Source organism: Myodes glareolus, chromosome 16 (assembly GCF_982192425.1).
Source record: "Myodes glareolus chromosome 16, mMyoGla1.1, whole genome shotgun sequence".
Taxonomy (NCBI): Eukaryota; Metazoa; Chordata; class Mammalia; order Rodentia; family Cricetidae; genus Myodes; species Myodes glareolus.
Window position 1 is genome coordinate 68,828,335 of NC_142041.1, and position 22,562 is coordinate 68,850,896.

At 46.3% G+C, this 22,562-nt stretch overlaps 1 long non-coding RNA gene across 2 annotated transcripts in view; it reads left to right on the forward strand.

The window, feature by feature from the left end:
* LOC125391122 (uncharacterized) overlaps positions 1 to 20,191 on the forward strand; it is a 43,616-nt gene extending 23,425 nt beyond the window's left edge. For both annotated transcript variants that reach the window (XR_015735157.1, XR_015735158.1), the window contains one exon: positions 993 to 20,191. This is a non-coding gene — a long non-coding RNA (uncharacterized LOC125391122). The remainder of the gene's footprint in view (positions 1 to 992) is intronic.
* Positions 20,192 to 22,562: the final 2,371 nt, after the last annotated feature.

A 22,562-nucleotide genomic window follows, 5' to 3' on the forward strand; every position in this document is an offset into this window, starting at 1 on the left:
TGACCCAGCCTATGCACTCCCTCACAGGCATGTCTGGAGGGTGGTCTCTTAAGGGATTCCAGAGCCAGTCAAGTTCATAATCCATATGACCACAGCAGTCCCCAGCATGAGTAAGACTTCAGGGAGCCAACTAGATCAGGAGGGAACGGATTCATAAATTGAACAGATTAGTGATAAGCAGTAGACATGCTAGGAGGTGGAGCCTGAAGGAAGGAGGCTGCATGGGTGCAACTTTAAAGGGTACATTGTCTTCCCAGTCCCACTCCCCTCTTCCACTCCCTCTTTCTCTCTTTCCCTCACCTCCTCCCTCTCTAGTGTCCTCTCCTCATTCATCGCTGCCCTGAGGTAAGCAGCTCTGCTCCATCTTGCCTCCCCATGATGTTCTGTTCCACCACAGTCCAGTGCAGGGCAATCAGCCCACGTTAAACTGCATGCTTCAAAACTGACAGTTAAGATTCGTTTTTCTTCCTTTGTGCATGTGTATATATGTGCATGTGGCTTATGCACATGTTTGTTTGGGTTTGTGTACATGTCTTTTGGGGAGGTGCAGGGCAGGGAGGTACCCTTTGGAGCAAAGGTGTGGGATGCCAGGGAGAATTTGGTAACTCCACTTTGGTGGTGTGAACCAGGAAATAGCTAGTTTAAAATACCATTTATTTATTTATTTAGGTGTTTCCAGTCTGAAGTTTAGTCTTACCTTTTAGTGTGGTGGCTCGAATGAGGACGGCTCCACAGGCTCATATATTTGAACGTGGGCTCCCAGTTGGTGGGCTGTTTAGGAAGGATTAGGAGGTGGCCAGGCCTAGTCTGCCTACCTCCTGCCTGTATGGATCAGGTTGGAAGCTCTCTACTTCTGCTCCAGCGTCATGCCTGTCTGCTGCCATTCTTCCTGCCATGATGATCATGGACTAACTCTTTGTGACTGTAGAGAAGCAAGCCCCCAGTTAAACGCCTTCTTTTGTAAGTCACCCTGGCATGGTGTCTCTTCACAGGACTAGAACAGTGACACAGTGACATGGCAATCATCGTGCTGTGCGAGGCAGTGACAGTGGCTGTGGCCCCACAGGGGGTCGTCATCCTCACAGAGGACATCACGCACAGGTCAGTGCTCAGGACACCGTCCCTTGTCACCCTCTCCTCGCAATCCGGAAGCCAGGGATGGATGTTACTGGAAATAAGACTTCTGTTCACAACCTTTCAAAACAACATGCAGTACTGGAGAGACAGCTAGGTGGTTAAAAAAATATCCTGTGCCAGGTGTGGTCACGCACACCTTTAATCCCAGCATGTGGGAGGCAGAGGTGAGCAGATCTCTGTGAGTTCAAGGCCAGCCTGGTCTACAGAGAGAGTTTCAGACAGCCAGAACTGTTATACGGAGAAACCTTGTCTTGAAAAATCAAAAATAAGGGGCTAGAGAGATGGCTCAGAGGTTAAGGAAACTGACTGCTCTTCCAGAGGTCCTGAGTTCAATTCCCAGCAACCACATGGTGGCTCACAACCATCTGTAATGAGAACAATGAGATCTGGTGCCCTCTTCTGGCCTGCAGTCATACATGGAGGCAGAACACTGTATTGTATACACAATAAATAAAATCTTTAAAAAAAAAAAGAAAAGGAAAAATTAAAAGCAAGAACAAAAAAGAAGGAAGGAAGGAAAGAAGAAAGAAAGAAAGAAAGAAAGAAAGAAAGAAAGAAAGGAAGGAAGAAAGAAAAAATGAAGAAAGAAAGATTATCCTGCTCTCCCAGAGGATCTGGGTTCAATTCCCACATCAAGCAATTCACTAGCAGTCTGTAACTCTAACCCCAGGGGATCCACTGCTGTCATTTCTTGTGTGCACACATCCACTCACTGACACACAAACACATCATTTAGAAAATAAAGTCCATCACCAAAACAAAACGGTGAGGAATGTAGGTGCAGACTTCGCAGGGATAAATGGATTTCCTGTTGCTGAGATAAAGTATCCAGGGCAACAGACAGTACACATACTTGCAAGAAACACTGCAGGCCAGGGTGACGTGCTGAAGCCCTGAGGGCTGGAGAAGGGATTCTGATGACCGAAGAGGCCCGCGTGCAAGACTGAGCGCAGCAGACTCAGGCAGGGATGAAGATGCGAAATAGGTGGATTCACAAATGTCTACTCATAAGTATTTGTCTACAGTCTCTTTAATGAATAATTCACCATGCAATGCAGTTACACATTCTGTAAGGTAATGAAGTTCAGTTCAGCCAGCTGGTGGCTCCTGCACAGCCAGCGGGCAGCGCTAACTTAATGTGGTCTCAGTGAACACTGTTAGCTTTCCTCTCCCAGTGTGTTCCTGTTTTAGTGATGTTCTTAACGCATGACAACACAACTCAGTAACTGAGGGCAGCGACTTAAAGATTACTCCTGCCTTCTCCATCTCTCCCATACCCTGGATTTACTTCCAAAATACTTTTTGTTTACTTTTGATATAGTGTTTCTTGTACCAAAGATTGAACTGGAACTCACCGTGTAGCAAGATGGCCTCCACTTCTGAGTCTCCACTTCCCAGGTGCTAGGATTACAGATGTATCCATCCCATCATGCCTGGTTTATGTGGTGCTGGGGATAGAACCCAGGGCCTCCCCCTGTCCCGTCCCGCGCTACCGTCTCGCCAGCAAGAACCACGCGGTACACATAGGATCCTTCTGCAGAAAAGCTTTATGTCTCTTGGGAGCTAGAGCATAAGCCACATGGCGGAGACCCAGATAAGATGGAACCCATCCCTTATAAAGGAAACAGACCCTGCTTCGGACGTGTCACTCTTGGATTGGTCCATTGTCCATAATCCCAGGTGAATGCCTCGGGAGTAGGCGGGGACTCAGTGGGAAATTACCGAGCACATGTGCGTTCACCTGGCGGTGAAGCCGGATGTCAGCGCCATCTTGATAATGGAGAATGTGGCTGCGGCCTTCTACGTCTCCCCCTAATTTTACTTCTTTGCAGAAAGGCAACTCCCTAGGAAGGTAAAGATAGAGGTCGCACTTCCCAAAATAGAAACATTAAAATGGGCTTACACGGAATCTGTCCCTAGGCTCATGACACCTGGAACCTATCCGGCCTGCCCTTTGCCAATTTTCTGGGAAAGGGAATATACGGCAGGAAACCCTTAAGCAAAGCGACTTATCTCTCAGAGAGGGCCATTCTCTGTGCGATGCTCTTCAGCTCAACAACCTTCAGGGCTAGCTAAGCCAAGCACTCCACCCTGTGCAATGGACCACAGTCCTAGGGGTGCAGGAGCTGGTTGGCTTAAACCTTACTGCTTTAACATAAATAACCACACATCAGTAGAGGCCCCCTGTTCCAGGGCAGCCAGCGCTTGTGCAATAACCACTTTGTCCCTACGATTTTGGGATTTGAGTCAGCAGACCATCCAGAGGAGAAACACTAATCCATAGCATAGGACTGTTCCAAAACATTTCCACCCCCACCCATTCTTTGAAGTAGGGGAAGAAAGACACGACCCAGGACTGTAATCCTATGGCCAAGCTTATAAATCATCTCTAGGACGGTAGGGGGAGGGGGCCCAGAGTCATATTGGTTGTAAAAAGTCAAGGAAGCACCGCCATCCTATGGCTGACTGGTAACAGCTTCGGGAAAGCTGAGAGTGTCCTCCATCGGTGCTCTGTCATCCATCTGCAAAATGGCAGGAGGAACAGCAGCCAGGTCCTCAGGCGAATCCGTGTGTTGTGGATCACTCTTCACTGTTCGGGTCAATCGCTCTGGCAGCCAGAATGGGCTTTCTTGATCCTGTGGGAAGACACAAACAGCTCCCCTGGATCTCAATAAGATGGGATCCGGGCCTTTCCATTCATTAGAAAGCACATCTTTCCACTTAACCAAATCTTTGGGCCGCTGCGGATCCGAACAATGTCGTGTTGTAGCATTTTGGCCATTATCATCCAGATTTAAAAAATTTATGGTGAACAGAGCCATGGCGATGGCCATTCTTGGCATCGGGGGCAGTTCCTTTATATTATTCCCCCCCTTTTTGTTTAAATAGATATTTATCCAATTCTTAATTTGAATAACCATGGCATTTTGTAACCTATCTTGAAGATACCCATAGTGTTTAGCAGAAATAACTGACAGGATAAGGGAAACTGATAGCAAGCAATAGTACAGCAACAATAACATTGCAATGTACAGCAACAACAGCACAGTAATAACTGACAGACCAAGGGCAGGAGCTGGACCATCCCTTAGGAACCTGCCAGCTCCGCAGCAATCAGGCCAGACAGCTCCATAGCAGAGGCTTTGTCCTCAGGCCTCTGGACAGATGAATCCACAGCATGAATAGTAGCATTTCTAGAAAAAAAAACAAACAAACTCTTCTCCCAAAATAACATTTAAGAGTATTAAAAAACTCAGTGTAAAAATTTAGCATAGTCAGTACTGGAAGTAGGCTGGTCTTGAACTTAGAGACCTATAGGTCTCTGTTCTAAAGAGCAATCTTGTTTGTCTGTGTCATTATAGTAGGCCTTAGAATTAAACCATTTTAAATCTGGCACAGATGAGATTATTGTTTTAAAAATATGAGAAAACCGTTTTCCTGTTTCCAGCCTGGAGTCCTAAGATGACGTGGCCATTGGGGAACCCATATGGGGATCTGTTTTTTACGGTATGGGCCGTGTTGCCCCAGTGGCGCCTAGGAAAAACCCAGGCCCTGTTTGTTGATATTAGATCTAAGATTTATTGGCTCCCGTATTTCTTGCTGGTACGGTGGCCTCGGGCTCCAGAGCCCGCCCGTCATCCAAGGGCTGTGTGTGGCCCTGGGCCTGCTCGCTGTGCGGATCCCCGTGTCCCGCTGTGCGGCTCCGCCTGTCCCAGGCCAGGAAGTGGCGGCTCCACCCCCAGGTGTCCCTGCCTTCCCCGCGGGGCTAGCCTAGTTCTCTGAGGCTGTGTTGGTGGCGGAGTGTGGCGGGAGCCGACACCCAGACCAAGGCTGCACAGGCCGGCAATAACTCAAGGTCCGCGCCAGAGCTGCTGCGGCTCAAGGGGCCGATGGGAGAGGCGGCGAACAGGGCCGCTTTCCTACTAGCCAACTCTCAACACCTGTGCCACAGCAAAAGCAGCTGTAAACTCTCACAGATCCAGCCAACGACCCAATCACCCCGAAATCCAAGGGCCCTTCGCATCCACCTCCCTGCGGATCCTGAAACATCAGACGAGCCAAGCGTACATACAGCAATCTTTCAGGAGGACTTGAGTTCTTAAAATGCTAAGCAGTTCTTAAAAACTTAAGTCACACTATGTAGATGTAATACGGTACTGCCTGTTTACTGCATTTAAACCTTAATTGTGCTTTTATTATGATAAATATGACCAGCCCTGCCTGAAGTTAGCATCGTTTAGCATAGCCAAATGGAATCAGAGCCATTTTACCCTCAGAGACCCTCACAGTTTTAGGTACATTGTAAGCCTTCTGGCCCGGCTGTCTGTGGCACCGCTCTCATTCTCGGTACAGCTGTGATACCCTCCAGGCCAGGCACCAACTGAGCCGCACCAATTGAGCTGGCGCAACGTGCTCCCCACCATAGCCACAGAGCAAAGCTCCGCTCCAGCCGCCCTCCAGCCCCAGCTGCACCCATTCCGAGCCCAAACCGGTGTACGGAGCAAAGTGGAACTCAGAGAAGCAGGCTTGCTGCTCTGCAAGGACCTCATTTAATCTTTTAGGGAATTTGGGCGTCGTTAGTCTCTGGCTGCTTCCTGCTGTTATTGGGCCGTTGCATTCTTAGGGGTATACACTACAACATTTCAGGAGGTCTCGGTGATTCAAACCACATAAATCCCAAGTACACCCTTAGGCTCTCCCCCTCCGTGGAGACGAAAACAGAACCTCCCTCCCAAAACACCATATCCTCAGCAGTCTCCAAGTTCAAATATCCCTCTCCCATCCAGTACACAAAAGACAACATGAACAACACAACATAAAGCTTTTGACCCTGCAAATCAGCCCTCTCCCCCATCTCCACTCTCCCAAAATCACCGGGAGGTCCTTTTTAACTTATTTTTTTTTTCTGTCTCCCCCATTCTTTACCGGAGGGTCCTTTTTAACTTATTTTCTTTTCTGTCTCCCCCATTCTTTACCGGGGGGTCCTTTTTAACTTATCTGGGTGCGCGCGCAACCTCCCACTGCTGCTCAGTTTCTGATATGCTCTCTGGACTTTAGAACGTACCTCTCTGAGCACGCATGCCTACAGTTCTGAATCCTCCTTGTGTCCAAGGGGTCTCCGGTGGTGCAAAGTTCTTCTTTTTCTTCTTCTTCCCGGGTATCGGCACCAGATGTCCCGTGCTACCGTCTCGCCAGCAAGAACCACGCGGTACACATAGGATCCTTCTGCAGAAAAGCTTTATGTCTCTTGGGAGCTAGAGCATAAGCCACATGGCGGAGACCCAGATAAGATGGAACCCATCCCTTATAAAGGAAACAGACCCTGCTTCGGACGTGTCACTCTTGGATTGGTCCATTGTCCATAATCCCAGGTGAATGCCTCGGGAGTAGGCGGGGACTCAGTGGGAAATTACCGAGCACATGTGCGTTCACCTGGCGGTGAAGCCGGATGTCAGCGCCATCTTGATAATGGAGAATGTGGCTGCGGCCTTCTACATCCCCCTTTCTTGGTGAACACTCTGCCAACTGAACTACATCCCAGCTTGTTCAAAAGCCATCTAAACCTAATTAAGCACCCACTTCCTCTCTGACACCTGGATGTCAAGCAAACCTCCTAACTGGCCTACCTAGCTTTCACCTTCCCCAGGCAAACTCATACATGGTGGTCATACTTGTGATGGGCTCAGAGCAAAGCAGGCCTTCCAATGCAGGAAGCTCCAGGAGTTTCCCATCGCACTCAGGGAAACTTCCTTCCCAGCCTAGAAGCCCCTGGGATTGCTCCTCATCCTACTTCTGGCTGCCGTCTTCTCTTTCCTGTCTCCCCGGATAACACCAACCTATGTGTCTGTCACACTGGTCTGTCACCTTCCAGTCCCCTCTACCTGAACGCCTACCCACTGGATCTCGCCTGTCTTTCTAGCTCCTGAATTTCACCTGAGCATCTGATTAAACATCACATCCTAGAAATGTCTCTCCTCAGCACCTTTGTAAACTGCGTTCCAAATCCGCTATCACCCCCCAAATTTCAAGCACTTTTACTAACAGTCTCCGGCTGTTGAGCTGCTGTGTCCCTTGTCCCTCTGCTCTTACGCCAATGTCTTGCAACTATTGGTGCTCAAGAATTTCTTGAGTTTAACTGGTCCTTGGCGATCCACCTGTTTTAGCAGAATGAGTAATTCTCCGAGGACAACAACAGCAATGTTCTTCTTGCATCTTCTGGCTGGAAGATCCAGTGGTTCTCAGACTTCACCATGCCGCAGAACCATTTGGGGATTTTGTGAAAACACAAGTTAGTGATATAAACACCAAGTCTTTGATTCTGAGACACAGGGTGCAATTGGAAAATTTGCACTCTGACAAGTTCCATAATGCTGCTGGCATTCCTGGGGCAGAAACCCCACGATAAGAATTCAAGGGCATCTATGTCAAGCGTGCCTTCTTTTCTTGTGCCTTTCCCTTCCCAACTACCCACCATCTCTTACTTTCCAGTGGCATCAGAGGAAACCTGTGTCCCAAACTTCAGTTCTGGTCCTCACCATAAAAAGAAAAATTTGCTTTCACAAAGCCACCTATGGCCAAGGTTTCTTCTACCTTACAGCCGCCAGCATTTTGCAGTACTCCATGGTTGCTGGCCTCCAAAAACAAAGTGCTTTTTGCAGCTTAGACAGTACGTCCAGGGCATCCACACAGGAAGGCTGTGGTTCACCGCAGATAACTCAGCAGGGCTCCCCCTGGCAACCCCAAGCCTGGGCATTGACTGAAGTTGAACTTCTGCCCTGGGTTATTTAGAGCGAGAAGAAATAAGATCCCAGGCTGCAGCAGCAGAAAGGAGGCTTCTTATTTACGGCTATGGCTCATGGTTGGATGATGGGAGGATGGCTCGGGAAAGTTTCACATTTCCAAAGCATGCTCACTGGTGTGAACATGTGTGTGTGTGTGTGTGTGTGAAATTTCATTTAGATAATTCAGTTTACTTTGGGGCTTCTATCTTTTCTGTACCGAAGTTATTTTATGTACTTTTAAAACGGAGTGCAATTCTAGGCCCAATTTTCTTCATCTTGCTTTCTGTAATTCTCCCCTAAATAAAAACATTAATGCTATCTCCGAGAATGCAATGATATTGGGAGCTTGACTTATTCTACATTTCCTGCTCACTGGGATTTATTTATGATGGATTAAGCAAGTTCTAAGCAAGTTTTTAACCATGAGAAAAATGATTTACAGGAAATGGGGTGTAAGTCAGTAAAAAACCTAGTTCAAAAGTATGCCAGGCAACAAAAACAGGCCTTGGTCTGGCCTTTTCCAATATTTGACCATAGTGATGATCACACAGATTAACCTGTGCAGGAGAACCACATGAATTATGCCCCTCCCCCGCCGCCTTCTGCAGGCTAAACTGAAGAAGTCTTAAGGTAAACTGTGTGAGTGCCAAAGTCCTGTTTTCAGTACTGTCCAGAGTTACACAGGACGGTGCATTAGAAGTAAAAGGAGATGCAGATTGTGCTGTTACAAATGTCCGGGGATCCACAGTTAGCTCAGAAGCTTGAAAAGGAAGTGCTATAGAGAGGCGAGTTCCAGTAAGAATGTAGAGTCCTGACGGCTGTACAAGGACATCAGAAGTTTAGAGGACCCATCCTTCTCTCCGGGAATGAAAGGGAAGATGGAAGTGCTGGCAGAAAATGTCCTCCTCTTCCTGGCCTAAAATGATGCTATGACGTCTTTCACCCAGTCATAAATTCTTGAAGGATCATCCACCAGATGAGCTATCTCCCCAGGCTGAGCTTCTCCGCACATACGATTATTTCTAGAAGATTCTCTACCATATTTTGGCATACTACGTTTGTTTATTGTGTGCTCACTAAACGTCAGGCACTTCATGTGGGTTTTCACGTTAACCCTTCACAGCAAACCTAGATGTGTCTGCGGGCACTTTCCTGAGGAAGAGATGATTGCCCCACACACCGCATGTGTGGGGACGGAGAAGGTGCTCAGGTGGGCAGACTCCACAGCGGCCCTGCAAGCTCTTTCACTTCCTGCTCTAAGTCACTGAAGTGTTCTGTCCACCAGGCCTGCGTCTGGTAGTCTGGTGTATCAGAGGGCATCCCGGGAGATGTCCTTGCTATGTTGATGTACTGGAGACTCAAGACAAGAACAATTCTGTGTTTAAAGTGCCCTTGCTAATGACATTTGACTTTGAGATCTGACACAGAAGCAAGCAAAGCATGTCACCAACTCATTTCTTTTCACCTTTTGTGACTTCTGAGCACCTGACAGGGGTCATCTCTGGTCCCACAGGAGACAAGTCTCTGCCATCAAAGCCAGTGACGGGAAGTCAGGAAGCACTTGCTAGAGCAACTTCTGGCCGGCTTAGGGCTGGGATGGCCCTGCAGATTCCTTCTGATTTCTCTTTTCTGTTGGAGCTCTTGCCGGCTGCTCCCAGCTGCTCCGTGTCCAGGTTTTGGGGGTGCCTCTTGCGTGCCGGTCCAGGAGGCCAGTAAACAAGCTGGGCGCAGCCAGCTAGCCTAGCCTCACAACGTAGCCCAGAGCTGCCAGATACTCCGGCAGGGTGAGCTAGAATTTGGCGCCACAGCTGGGAGTGTGGCTTTTGTTCACAGTAAAAACAAGGCTTAACTGGCTCTGCTCCCGCGCCCGCCAGCCCAGGCAGGCAGAAAGGAGCCTCTGTAAGTGTCTGTGCGTTGTCATTATCTCCGGCCGCCCTCCCAGGCACCACACAGCGAAGATGCGGTCAAGGATGTTCACCCCAACCACACCCGGAAGGAGCCCGGATGCAGACGCTCAGGACCACAGTAGTGCAGGTGGAAAGCATGTTGCTGTTGGCAACCGCGGCCTTTTCAACACTTGTCTCCTCTGTCGGAGTTGTTACCCTTTGTGACTAAAAGGCTGCCTTCCACCTGGACCAAGTTAAAGCGTGGATTCCTTTATTCCAGAAGGGAAATTCTGTCATTGTGTAGTATACCAGTTCCCAATTTTGCAGGCCCTACTTATGAACACAGAAGCAGATTCCATTGTTGTTAGCTTAATTTTTTAGAGGAAGGAAAAAAACCCCACCACTAACAGGGGCTGCAGAGATGGCTCAGCAGTTAAGAGCACTGACTGCTCTTCCAGAGGTCCTGAGTTCAATTCCCAGCAACTACATGGTGGCTCACAACCTTGTATTACGGTCCTGAGTTCAGTTCCCAGCAACTACATAGTGGCTCACAACCTTGTATTACGGTGTTTGATGCTTCTTCTGTCATGCAGGCATACATACGTACAAATAGAGCACTTGTGCACATAAAATACATAAATATTATAAAATGTACCCTTATTTATGTAGTGTGAATGTGCAAAACAATTGTTCAGAGCCGATTCTCTGATTTCACCGTGTTGGTCAAGACTTCCGTCTTGATAGCAAGTGCCTTCACCTGCTAAGCCTCCTCTCAGGCCCTAGTTTAATTTTCCAGTGCTAGGATGTTTGGAACACACCTGCATCCGGTCTCAACACACTTGGAGAAAAGTAATTAGGTGAATTCCAAAGCCAGGTAGGTTAGAGGTGATTGTTGTCACTTGGAAAAAAACTTTTAGAGGCTTGAAGTACCAGTAAAGGGGATCTCTAAAGTCCTACAGTTAAAACTTCATTTTAAAAATGTATCTTAAATTTTACTTGTTTATGTGCATTGATCTGCATGTATGTGTTTATGTGTGCCACGTATATGCCTAGTGCCGTCAGATGCCAGAAGAGGACATTAGATCTCTTGGAATTGAATCCAGGTCCCCTGGGAGAGCAGCCAGTGCTTTTAAACACTGAGTCACCTGTTCAGCTCTATTTTGATTTTAATCGTATGAGAGTGAGTCTGTGTCTATGACTGAGAACACATGTGAGCGCCAGGGGCTGAGGAGGCCAGAGCCGCTGGCTCCTCTCGAGCTGGGCTTAGAGGTAGTTATGAGTTACCAAGGTGCGTGCTAGGAGCCAAACCCCAGTCCTCTGTAGGAGCAGCAAATGCTCTTAATGACTGAGCCATCTCTCCAGCCTGGAATTTCATTCTTTAATTAGTCTTGCAAGAATAAAAACACCTTTGAGGAAAGGGAGATTTAAAAGATAATTATTGACAATTTAGTGTGGATTGTTTGCTGAGCTAAGTTATTTCTTTCTTGAAAGTACATTTTCAGAAATGAGGGTACCTAGACATAATTGAGTTAAATATAACCAGTGTGGTATGTTATCGGAGGTTGCTTGCTCATTTCCCAGCAACCTAGACTTGAAATAATCACACAGAAACTGTATTAATTACAATACTGCTTGGCCTATTAGCTTATGCATATTTCTAGCTCACTCTTATCTCTTAAATTAACCCATTTCTATTATTTTATATTTTACCATGAGGGTTGTGGCCTACCAGCAAGGTTCTAGCTTGTGATTTACGTCTTTCTCCTCTGGCAGCTCCATGGCTTTCCTTTGACTCTGTCTACTCTCTCTCTCTCTCTCTTTCTCACTGGCTATATTCTGTGAAGCCATTGGCTGAAAGCAGCTTCTTTATTAACCAATAAAAGCAACACATATACAGAAGGACTTCCCACACCATTTCCTTTTTTCTGTTTAAATTTTTAACTTTTACATAGTAAAATTACATATAACAAAACAGGTATCAAGCAAGAATGACAGTTATAATAAAATTTATATCTACTTTATCTTTTATCATAACTAAGGAAAACTGTCTATATTTTTTCTCTCTCCCAAGCCTACATACATTTATCCAACACTGTGACCCATTTAGAAGTCTTTTTTTATCTGAATCTCTGAATCTGTCTTTATTGTGTATCTGTAATTATTTTCTGACCAGAAGTGCCCTTTTTATGATAAGTGGGCATGGCTAGGGCCCATGTGGCCCTGCCTGCTTGCTCCACCCAGTCCTACGTGGCAGAGGCAGATTGTTGCTGCCTCTGAGAGCCATATACATTTTTAAGTACACAGCGGGTCTATGTTGCCAGTAAGCAAGTTATAGCACTCTGCTCACAAACCCCATTTAAATGCTTGGTCTCCTGAAAGAGCCAGAGTTCGTGCTGGCAGCATGGCCCAGGAAGCTGCCATTTTGAAACTGTGCAGCATACTGCCAGCAAACAGAACCCATCTGAAAAAAAAAATGCAGCTAAACTTGTTTATTTTAGTGACTAGAATTTCCTTCCAAGCCCTCTTAGGTTTTATGTGGATGTAGCTAGCACACGTTGAAGCGCCAGTCTGTTGTCGGAGGCTGCTCGTTCGTTCCCGGCCACTTAGACCCAAAATAATCACTCAGAAACTATATTATTTGCAATACTGTTTGGCCAATAGCTTAAGCATATTGCTAGCTAGCTCTTATATCTTTGGTTAACCCATTACTATCTCCCTAGGTAATATTATGTCCTGGAGTCTTTGATGGAGTTGAAGAATAGATAGTTATAATTATAGTTGTCCTTACTTATGATTAAAAGATAATGTAGTTATAAATATTGTAACTGTCATTCTTGCTTGATACCTGTTTTGTTATATGTAGTTTTACTATGTTAAAATTAAAGCCTTCTTTTTAATTTAGACAGAAAAGGGGAGGTGATGTAGGATTCTCCTCCGTATGTTGTAATTACCATTGATTAATAAAGGAACTGCTTTGGGCCTATAGCAGGACAGAGAAGAGGTAGGTGGGGAAAACTAAACTGAATGCTGGGGAAAGTAGGTGGAGTCAGGAGAAGCCATTGGAGATGGATACTGGACAGATCCTTGCTAGTAAACCACAGCCACATGGCAATACATGGATTAACAGAAATGGGTTAAATTAAGATGTAAGAGCTAGCCAATAAGAAGCTAGAGCTAAGCAGTGGTTTAATTAATACAGTTTCTGTGTGGTTATTTTGGGAGTCTGGGTGGCCAGGAAACGAACAACAGTTTCCAACTATAGTGGTAGTTTGAATGTAATTAACCCCCATAATCTCATAGGGGGGAGTGACAATATTAGGAGATGTGACTTTACTGGAGTGCGTGTGGCCTTGTTGGAGGAAATGTGTCACTGTGGGAGCAGACTTTGAAGTTTCCTATGCTCAAGATATTACCCAGTGTCACAGTAGATTTCCTGTTGCCTGAAAGATATTGGACTCTTGGCTACTTCTGCAGTACGGTGTCTGCTTGCGTGCCGCCATGCTCCCCACCATGATGATAATGGACTGAAACTCTGAAAATGTAAGCAAACCCCCTCAATTAAATATTTTCCTTTTAAGAGTTGCCTTGGTCATGGTGTCTCTTCACAGCAAAAGAAACCCTAAGATAAGTGGTATGACCAGGGAAAGTGAATTATTTTTAAAAAGACTTATTTATTTTTATTTATGTGTGTGTGCATGCATGCATATGTATGTATGTATTTTTGCCTGCATGTGTGTATGTGTATCATATACATGCCTGATGCCAGAGGAGGTCAGAATAGTGTTTCAGATCTGCCAAAAACTGGAATCACAGACAGTTGGTAGCTACTGTGTGGGTGCTGGGATCCAAACCTGGGTTTTCTTCAAGAGTAGCAACTGCACTTAACTACTGAGCAATCTGTCCAGTCCTAAAGTTGACTTCTTAATTTTATATCATTTTAATAACCACCATATGAGTTATTGCAGCTTTAAAGTATTTTAAAGGATAAATTTGCCCACAAATCTGTAATAAAAAAATCACAAAGTAATTTATTGGGCAGCATTATAGTATTCATGTCCCTGTCTGTCTACTCTTCCCTTTAAGCAAAGCTTGACCATAAGGACATGGGCACAGTGATGGCCACTTCCAGGACGAGGTTTTAAAGCGCCCCTGGTGTAGCCTTGAGCATCACAGTTGGCCGCTCATCATTGGTGCTGATGGAAGCCAAGTGCTATGGTGCGGTCCTAAAGTGAGAACCCGCTGGCAAATGACCTCAGTCACAAACAGCCAGGAAAGCCCCAAGGTCTGCAGACCAATGACTGTCAAAGAATTAATGGCTCCCAACAGCCACCAGAGTGTGAAGGGTATAGAATCTCTGCCAGTTGCAGCCTGGCTGGCACTCAAATGCACCATGCCTGAGTTCTGCACCCACAGCTCGTCTGCTTCTGAAACCACTGGAGCCAAGGGTGGTTTGTTACACAGCAGTTCATTTTAACATGGTCAAGTTATCTCAAGTTCCTGTGTACCAGGATTGAATGTGGATTGAATGCTCCCAGAGGTTCATGTAGTGAGCCTTAGCCCTCAGGATTAGGAGGTGATGAAACCTTTAAGAATGATGGCCATGAAAAGATACTCAGATTTTGGGGGTGTGCCAAGGCTCTCTAGCTTCCTGTTTCAAGGTGTGATCCTTTCCCAAAAACCTATGTGTGTTATTTTTCATGGGCTGTAGTTATAACTAGGCATTTCAACCTTACTTCAGCTATTTTGTGATATGAGTGAAAAATGTGCTAGTACAGGCCTCCATAGACAGAGAAACAACACCCCCATTATATGAGCACTCCGTTGTGGATATTGTCCTGAGCAATGCAGTACCCGACACCCCCATTGTATGAGCACTCCGTTGTGGACATTGTCCTGAGCAATGCAGTCCCTGACATCTCTAGTTTGTGGCTGCTTTGCTTGCATGGCCCTAGGAGTTACTTTTGCTGTAGCTGAGAAGAGTTGGGTGGGTCCAGGGTCACCTGGAGATGATGTATTTCCTTTCCTTTCCTCTTCTCTAACCACAGTGTGATAATTTCTCCTCTCAGGAAATCTTGCAGGGATATAGTCTGCAGGCATAGAGGAAGCTGAAGCAGCCTCAGGGTCAGAAGGGGGTTTGGTCCTAACACAAACTTATCCTTTTGAGTGGAAAGTTTCTTAACCCAAAGAAGCCTGCTCATGCCTTGCCAATCCCAAGACCTAGCAGATGAGACTCACATGCTTCGGTGATGCTGTGACAGAGGGAAACCGACACAGTCTGCTCCTGGTTCACAGTGGCAGCACAATTTTCTGGTCCTGTGTGGAGATTAACTAAAGCGAGAATTTTTAAAGAAAGTTATCATTTGGTCTTAGAAATGACAGCCAGGAAACACCTGCGTGTTTCGAGGGGCCTTTTGAGCTCCCGCGTGGGATCAGCTACTGTGTTTTTGAGATGTCCCTTGGGAGGATTCCAAAGAGGCCTGTGAGTGTGAGGTGTAGAGTTTTTGAGGCCAACTCTGATTTTCTGGCTGCTGCCTCCGTCGCTACCACTCTTAGACTCTACAGAGTTAGGAAAGGTTGGTGGGAGTGTTGATTGACAGGGGCTGTTTAAATAGTACCATTGATGTGACTGCACATTTTGTAAATATTACCCCTTCTTTTCCTTGGGCAACTTTTACTTAGCTCCCCCCCACAGTTTACCTTGTGAGCTTATTTCCACCAAAAAGAGACAGGGTGGGTCATTTATCCAAGTGCACCTTTTCTCTTAAGAAAAGAAAAATGGTGCCCTAAATTAAACCACTGATAGAAGGAGAGAAGGCAGAAGGCCTTCATGCCCCACCCTACCTAAATAGGCCTTCTACTACCCCCATCTCACTTTACTATCACATGGGTTCTATTACCCTCCCTCCACCCCCAATTCTAAAGCCCTCCATTGCCACACACTACAGAAAACAAAATGCACCCACACAAACTCTAAAGTTCCGTTGCTTTCTGTTTTATTGTTGCTTTTCATTTAGTCACAGAGTTTTGACATCATCCCCATAATCCAGCACACTTTCCAATCTCACCCCAGCCCTGTGTCGGTCTCCACTCGTCTCTGCCTCACCCGCAGAGACAGAGAACCCAGTCATCCAGTTCCTCTCTTGACAGACTTGCCCACTCCAAACACTTCAGGGAGTCACGGAGCCCATAGGATCTGGGGACCAGATTCTTTCTTACGGGATTCTGTTGTCTGGTTTCTGTGCTGCAGTCTGCCTCAGATCGCATTTCTTTTCTGCGGAGTCAAGGCCCACACCCCTGCCATCTTTGGATGAATATTGAGGTTGGACTTTTCCTTTGGTTGCTAGTTTACAAATGCCCTTCTGCCCATCCCATAGCTACAGGTGGGGCTGGTAGGCTTCCAGCCCCATCTGTCCCTCACTCACCTGGCCTTCCACACCTTTGGCAATTATCAGGAAGCATTCGAACCCTCCTTTAGATCCCTGGAAAAGGATTTGGAACTGAGAGCCTCAAGCTGTAGGTGTTACCCTCTGACCTCAGGGCAAGTTAATGATGACAAAAAAGGGGGTGGGGAGAGTGTGTGAGAGCTAGACAGATGAGCTGCTAAGGGACCAATGGCGGGTTCCTAGTCAAATGAGCAGAGTCCTTTGACAACTTGTCTAGCAAGGAACTGTGTCTTGCAGGAAACCTGAGGGACTTACACATGCAACAGCACTTGCTGTCTGTAAGGAACATGTTTGCTGGCCATGTGTTGTGTGTGGAATACTATTCTCAAGGCATGACGTAGGCATTGCCCCTTCTACTATCAGCAGCTATAATCATCTGCAGGAGACCTACACATGATTGGCTCCATTGATGATCTGTCAGATAGCAGAGGCTCATGGGGTCTCACTCCTCCCAAGGATATGTAAACAGCTAATGGTAGCTGGGAGGAGAGTCTTATTAGCCCCTGCTGCTCCTCAGGAGAGAGAAGGTGGTGGTGGTGATTGTGGTTGTAATGCCCACCTGTACTACGTGTACGATGGAACTACTCCTGTATTGCGGCACCTTCACTTCAGGACCATTCGCGAGCCGGTCTAGGGCTTGGAGATTTAAACACACAGAGACACGGATCATCCTTGAAACAGGAATGCCCCCGTTATTGTGTTCCAGGGCAGCTTATATAGGGATCCTTAACTGATAGCCATGCCCAAGCCAAACCCACCAGAAACCACTCCCCTGCCTGAGGGTCTTGTGCTCAGAGCAGCTGCAAGCATAACACGTTGTTTACAAGAAATTCAGGATCTGGAGGTTCACTGCTCCCAACAGGTGATGGTGTGTTTTAATGGCTATTTGGGATGGGTAAAGGCTCTTATAGCTGCCCATAAATACCCACACTCCTGTAAGGGATCCCCAATATCTACTCCACAGCAGCAGCCCAGAGCCTGACAGACTTGGGGGAACCATTTCATTGAGCAAGCATGGTAAGTCTGACGTGTAGGTCTGTGGTCCTACTTCCCTTTGGCTCTGAGCCAATCAGAGCAGCTTGGGCTGGCACTACCAAGGTCTTTGGAAGGGGGCAGTTACATAATGGCTGGTGGCAGTGCCTCTCTCCTGTGCCACGGGGTCTATCATTGATTGATTGATTTTGTATGTAAGTATTCATATATATATATATATATATATATATGTAACATACTATGTGCTTGCAGCTGCTCACATGGCCAGAAGAGGCTATCAAGTCCCCTGAAACTCGAGTTCCAGGTGGTTGCAGCCTGGCCTGCCTGGTGTGAGTGCTGGAAATTGCATCTAAATCGTCAAGAGCAGCACGCTCTCTTAACTGTCCAACTGTCTCTCTAGTCCCACAACATTGATTTTTCTGAGTAGGCAGCTGATACAAGGGATGGAGTCTACCCCGGCCAGACTGGACTTGTTAACATTGTTCTCTTTAGTCTCATTTAGCTGCTGACTGCTGTGACCAGCTGGCGCTTGCTTGGAATGATGGGTAGTGGCCTTCAGAGACTTTGCTCACCCTTTATGAAAGGTTTCACCCACAGCCACTGTATGCTAAACTCTGAGAGCCTAACAGATGTAGAAAAGTACCTGAAAGATGAGGAAGTCTACCTAGAGAAATGAGGTTGGACAATCATTGCACAAAAGGTGCACGAGGAAGCCCCAGCTGTAAAATTTCTGGGAATGTTACAGTCTGGTAAAATGCAAATGCCACCTCAGAAGGGGAATGAATAAAATCCTATAACAGCCTGTGCCTCTAAATGTTAAAACAATGATTGAATTTTTATTAAAAGTACCCGGCTGGAGGGAGGGCTCACCTGTCAAGAGCACTGGCTGCTCTTCCAAAGGTCCTGAGTTCAATTCCCAGAAATCACATTGTGACTTGCAACCATCTGTAATGAGATTCAGAACTCTCTTCTGGCCTTCTGGCATACATGCAGACAGAACACCGTATACATAATAAATAAATAATTTTTTTAAAAAAAAGAATCAATTTTGCTGGGCGGTGGTGGTACATGCCTTTAATCTTAGCATTCGGGTGGCAGAGGCAGGCCATCTCTGTGTGTTCGAGGCCAGCCTGGTCTAAGAGTGAGTTCCAGAACAGCCACAACTACATAGAGAAACCTTGTCTCAAAAAAAAAAAAAAACCAACAACAACAACAAAAAAGTACCCTGCACAGTCAAAAAAAAGATGCTCACAGGTACACCAGAAGCATAAAGGCTGGACATGCCCCAGCTGCTGGTGAAGATGCATGAACAGGTTCAATCTGCTGTACATTTGTGGAAACAAAACCTTATTAAATATTTTTAAAAAGTTGCTTACAGAAATCAGAAAACTGAAGACCCTATTGCTGAAGATGTCATATGCCTTAGTATGAAGAAATCAAGCTGGGTCTCAGCTGGAAGCCTCTTCTCTGGAAAGTGCTAATCAGGCCACTGAAGGGAAGTCGTGGCCAAGAACCTGACTTGGTTACAGACCCTGTGTCTTGGTTACTTTTTTGTTGCTGTAAAGAGGCACGGCCAAAGCAACAGAGAAGAAAGGGTTTGTTGGGTCTTTGTTGTAGACTGTTACGTTAACCAGGCAAAGATGTGTTACATTTATTTATGATGCAGACCATTACTCCAACTGTGTAAAGGTGTGTTACTTCTGTTTATGTTGCATTTGTTTAATTATTGAAAACTGTTTTACCTTGCCTGCCAGAAGCACCTGATTGGCCTAATAAAGAGCTGAGCAGCCAGTGCCTGGGCAGAGAAAGAATAGGCATAAGCCACTCCAGTTAAATGTTTTCCTTTCTAGGAGTTGCTGATCCTATGGCATCTCTTCACAGCAACAGAAACCCTAAGTAAGACATCCCTCTTAAACTGACAGCAGCCGTAATTACCTGGAGGAGACAAGGACAAAATTGAGCCCCGGAACATTCCTGAGGCCCTGCTCCTTCCACCTCCCACCTGGACACCCGAAGATGCATAAACTGTTAGTGGTGGATGGTGGAAAGAGATGCTTAGGTGGTGCAGCTACTCACAAATTGTCCATGATCCTATAAGTAATCAACCATGCTCTTGTAGGAAGCCCCGATAGACTCCTTGGTCTGTTGTTGATGCCCTCACTGGGGAGAGCTGACCTTTTGTTAGTATGGCTGCATGGTGGCACAAGCCTATAGTCCTAGCACTTCTGGCAGAGAGAGCCAAGTGGATTAAGAGTTGAAAGTTAATGTTGAGGTCCATGATCCGTGCTGCCACCGAAGGCCGTGTGGATGTCTGTGATCAGGGCTGCAGCCGGTAGCCATGTTGATGTCTGTGGTCTGTGCAGCCGCTGGAAGCCATGCTGAGGCCTGGATTCTGTGCTGCCGCCAGCAGCTCTGGGCAGGGAAGCTTCTTTTGCAGTGGTGTTGATGACTCGGACTCATAACTGAGAATGAGAGACGCTGAAGGCTGCTGTGACAATCCCCTCAACCAAGGGAAGACAAAAATAACAGTCCAGACAGGAAGCTGTGGAAGAGAGTCCTTGAAAATGGTGATACAGATGCTGACTGCAGTTCTTCACAGCTGATGACTTCTGGGGGTTGGGGTGAGTCAGGGGGCGGGGAAAAGACTCAGTTTTCTTTAAGGGGCTGCCAGGGAGTTTGCTCCAGTGAGTATAGGGGCAATAAAAATTAGACTTGATGTATTTTTCTTTGGGGAGGGGAAGACGGCTGGGAGAGCGGATGTAGGAGGAATGGGAAGTGAGTGTAATCTGGGTGTATTGTATGAACATTCTAAATAATTAATAAAAATATTATGCTAGGGAAAAAAAGAGTTGAGGGTTAGTTTTGGCCATGTAACAAGTTGAAATTCACCCTGGGCGACATGAGAACCTGTGTTGAAATAAAGTAAAATAAAATAAAATGCAAATTTTAAGTTGTAATTTAAAAATATTTATTTATTTTGCACGGGGGAGAGGGGCGTGCTACAGCATGACCACAGAGGGCCACTTTCAGGAGCTGGTTTACTCCTTCTACAGTGAGATTGCAGGACCTGAACTGCAGACACTAAGGCAAGTGCCTTTACTTACCGAGTCATTTCACACGGCCCGCATCAGTCTTTCTTAAAAAACTCACTCAAGCATTCTAAAGCAAAGCTGGATGGTGTTTCTAGTTCTTTAGTAGAATATCAGTTTTACAAACTTGTTACTTTGTCAAGCACCAATCAAAAGGAATACAGAGTGGAGAGAGTCTATGAAGGTAGTGACCCGAGGACCCCAGTGCATTCAGAGTGGAGAGAGTCTATGCAGGTAGTGAGCCGAGGACTCCAGTGCTCTGCTCCGTAACCAAGCAAAGAGGCCCAGGCCTTCATAATCAGCTTTCTAGATCTCTCTGGGATTAGAGGGATGACTTAATGGTTAAGAGCACTGGCTGCTTTTCCAGAGGAATTGGGTTCAATTCCCAGCTCCCACTTGGCAGCTCACAACCATCTGTAACTCCAGTTCTAGGGGGTCTGAGGCCCTCTTCTGCCCTCTGAAGGCACCACTGTGCTCTCTAGAGCAGAGACACAGCTGCCATCACACACACGAAGTTACCCAGAGGCTTACAGTCACCAGTAAGTGTTTTGCTTGTTTGTTTCTGAGACAGGGTTTCTCTGTGTAGACCAGGCTGGTCTTGAACTCAGAGATCCACCAGCCTCTGCCTCCAGAATTCTGGGACTGACTGCATGTGCCACCACCATCTGGCTAGAAAGTGTTTTTTAAAGGAAAACTCTGGAAATTGAGGTCAGCTGTGAACTGGTTGGTATTTTTTTAACTTTAACATCCATCCTAGCTCTAGGTAGCAGCATTGTAATGGAGAACAGCCTGAATTCCCAGCACCAGCAGGACAGAATAGACTTCATTTTAAAAGAGTAATAATTAGTTTCTTTTTAAAAACTCACTTGGCGACTCCTTGGAAAGCCAGCACAAAAGGCTTATCTTTATTTCTCTTGGTTTGGAAGTGGCCCAGTGCAAAAGCTACTGGAATGGAGGGAGGCGTTAGTGAAGGGTATTCACAGGTAAATGTTTTGTTTGCCACTGCCTGAGCTGACAGATAGCAGCTGGCACAAACAAAGAGTTAGGGAGAAAAGGCTGGGAAGTGAGAGGCCCACAAAAAGACTTTGGAAAGTTCACGTGAATTTCCTGGTAATCTGAAAAGGCATTTGGGTTTAGGGATGGCCTGGTAAGGGCCTAGGCTCTGGCTAACCTCCAGTCTCATGAGTGGCCGCAAATGGCAAAGAATGTCGACATTAGAAAATCCATTTGCAAAAGTCGTTAAATAAAATCAGCAGCAGCAACAAACCCCAGGGAGAAGAGAAAAATTGAATTTTAGAATTACCATTCTGGAATATTCAAAACATTCGGTTTTCATCCAGTGGGTGGGTGGGGAGATGGCTGCGCAGGGAATGCACTCATGAGTTTAGATCCTCAGCACTCAAAGAAGCGCCAGGTGGGCATGGCAGCCAGCCTGTAATCCAAGCACTCAGGAAGTGGAGATGGGGGTGCCTGGGCAAGCTGGCTCCCAGGACTGTCACATCAGTCACCCTGGGTCCACATATGAGACCCTGCGTCCACATACAAGATGGAGAGCAATGGAGAAAACATCAACTCAGACCTCGACTCTGCTCCACATGCCTGTGCACATGCTTGCACATAACATCCTGCCCATTAGTGCCCATGTCATGGAAACATGCAGACACACAAGCACACCACATTGGCCACATACACAATAAGTAAACAAACAAGTAAGGAACATAAAGGGCCAAGTCACCAATTTTGTGTGTGGGTATTTTTCTTCTTTTTGAGACAGGGTTTCTCTGTATATCTCTGAAACTCATTCTGTAAGACAGGTTGACCTCAGAACTCAGAGGCTGCACAGTCCAGAGACCTAGTACAGAGCTAAACATGTGTAATGATTCCTAATGATATCTGCTCTAGACTGATAGACTCATAGACTGATGGCTCAGTCCAGCTGTCATCAGAGAGTTTCTCCCAGCAGCTGGTGGAAACAGGTGCAGAGATCCGAAGTCAAACATTGGCTGGAGCTCAGGGGATCCTTCAGAAGAGGGAGAGGAAGGATTGTAGGAGCCAGAAGGGATCAAGGACACCACAAACACCACAAAGATTTCATGGGATTATCAGTGGTACAACTGTTTATAAAAGATGATATATTTCACAGATAACGTTGTTACAAGCTTTACATAATATTTTTATCTGCTTTCTTGTGTCTATGGATTTAGGTCAAGATATTTAATGATCATCGAACTG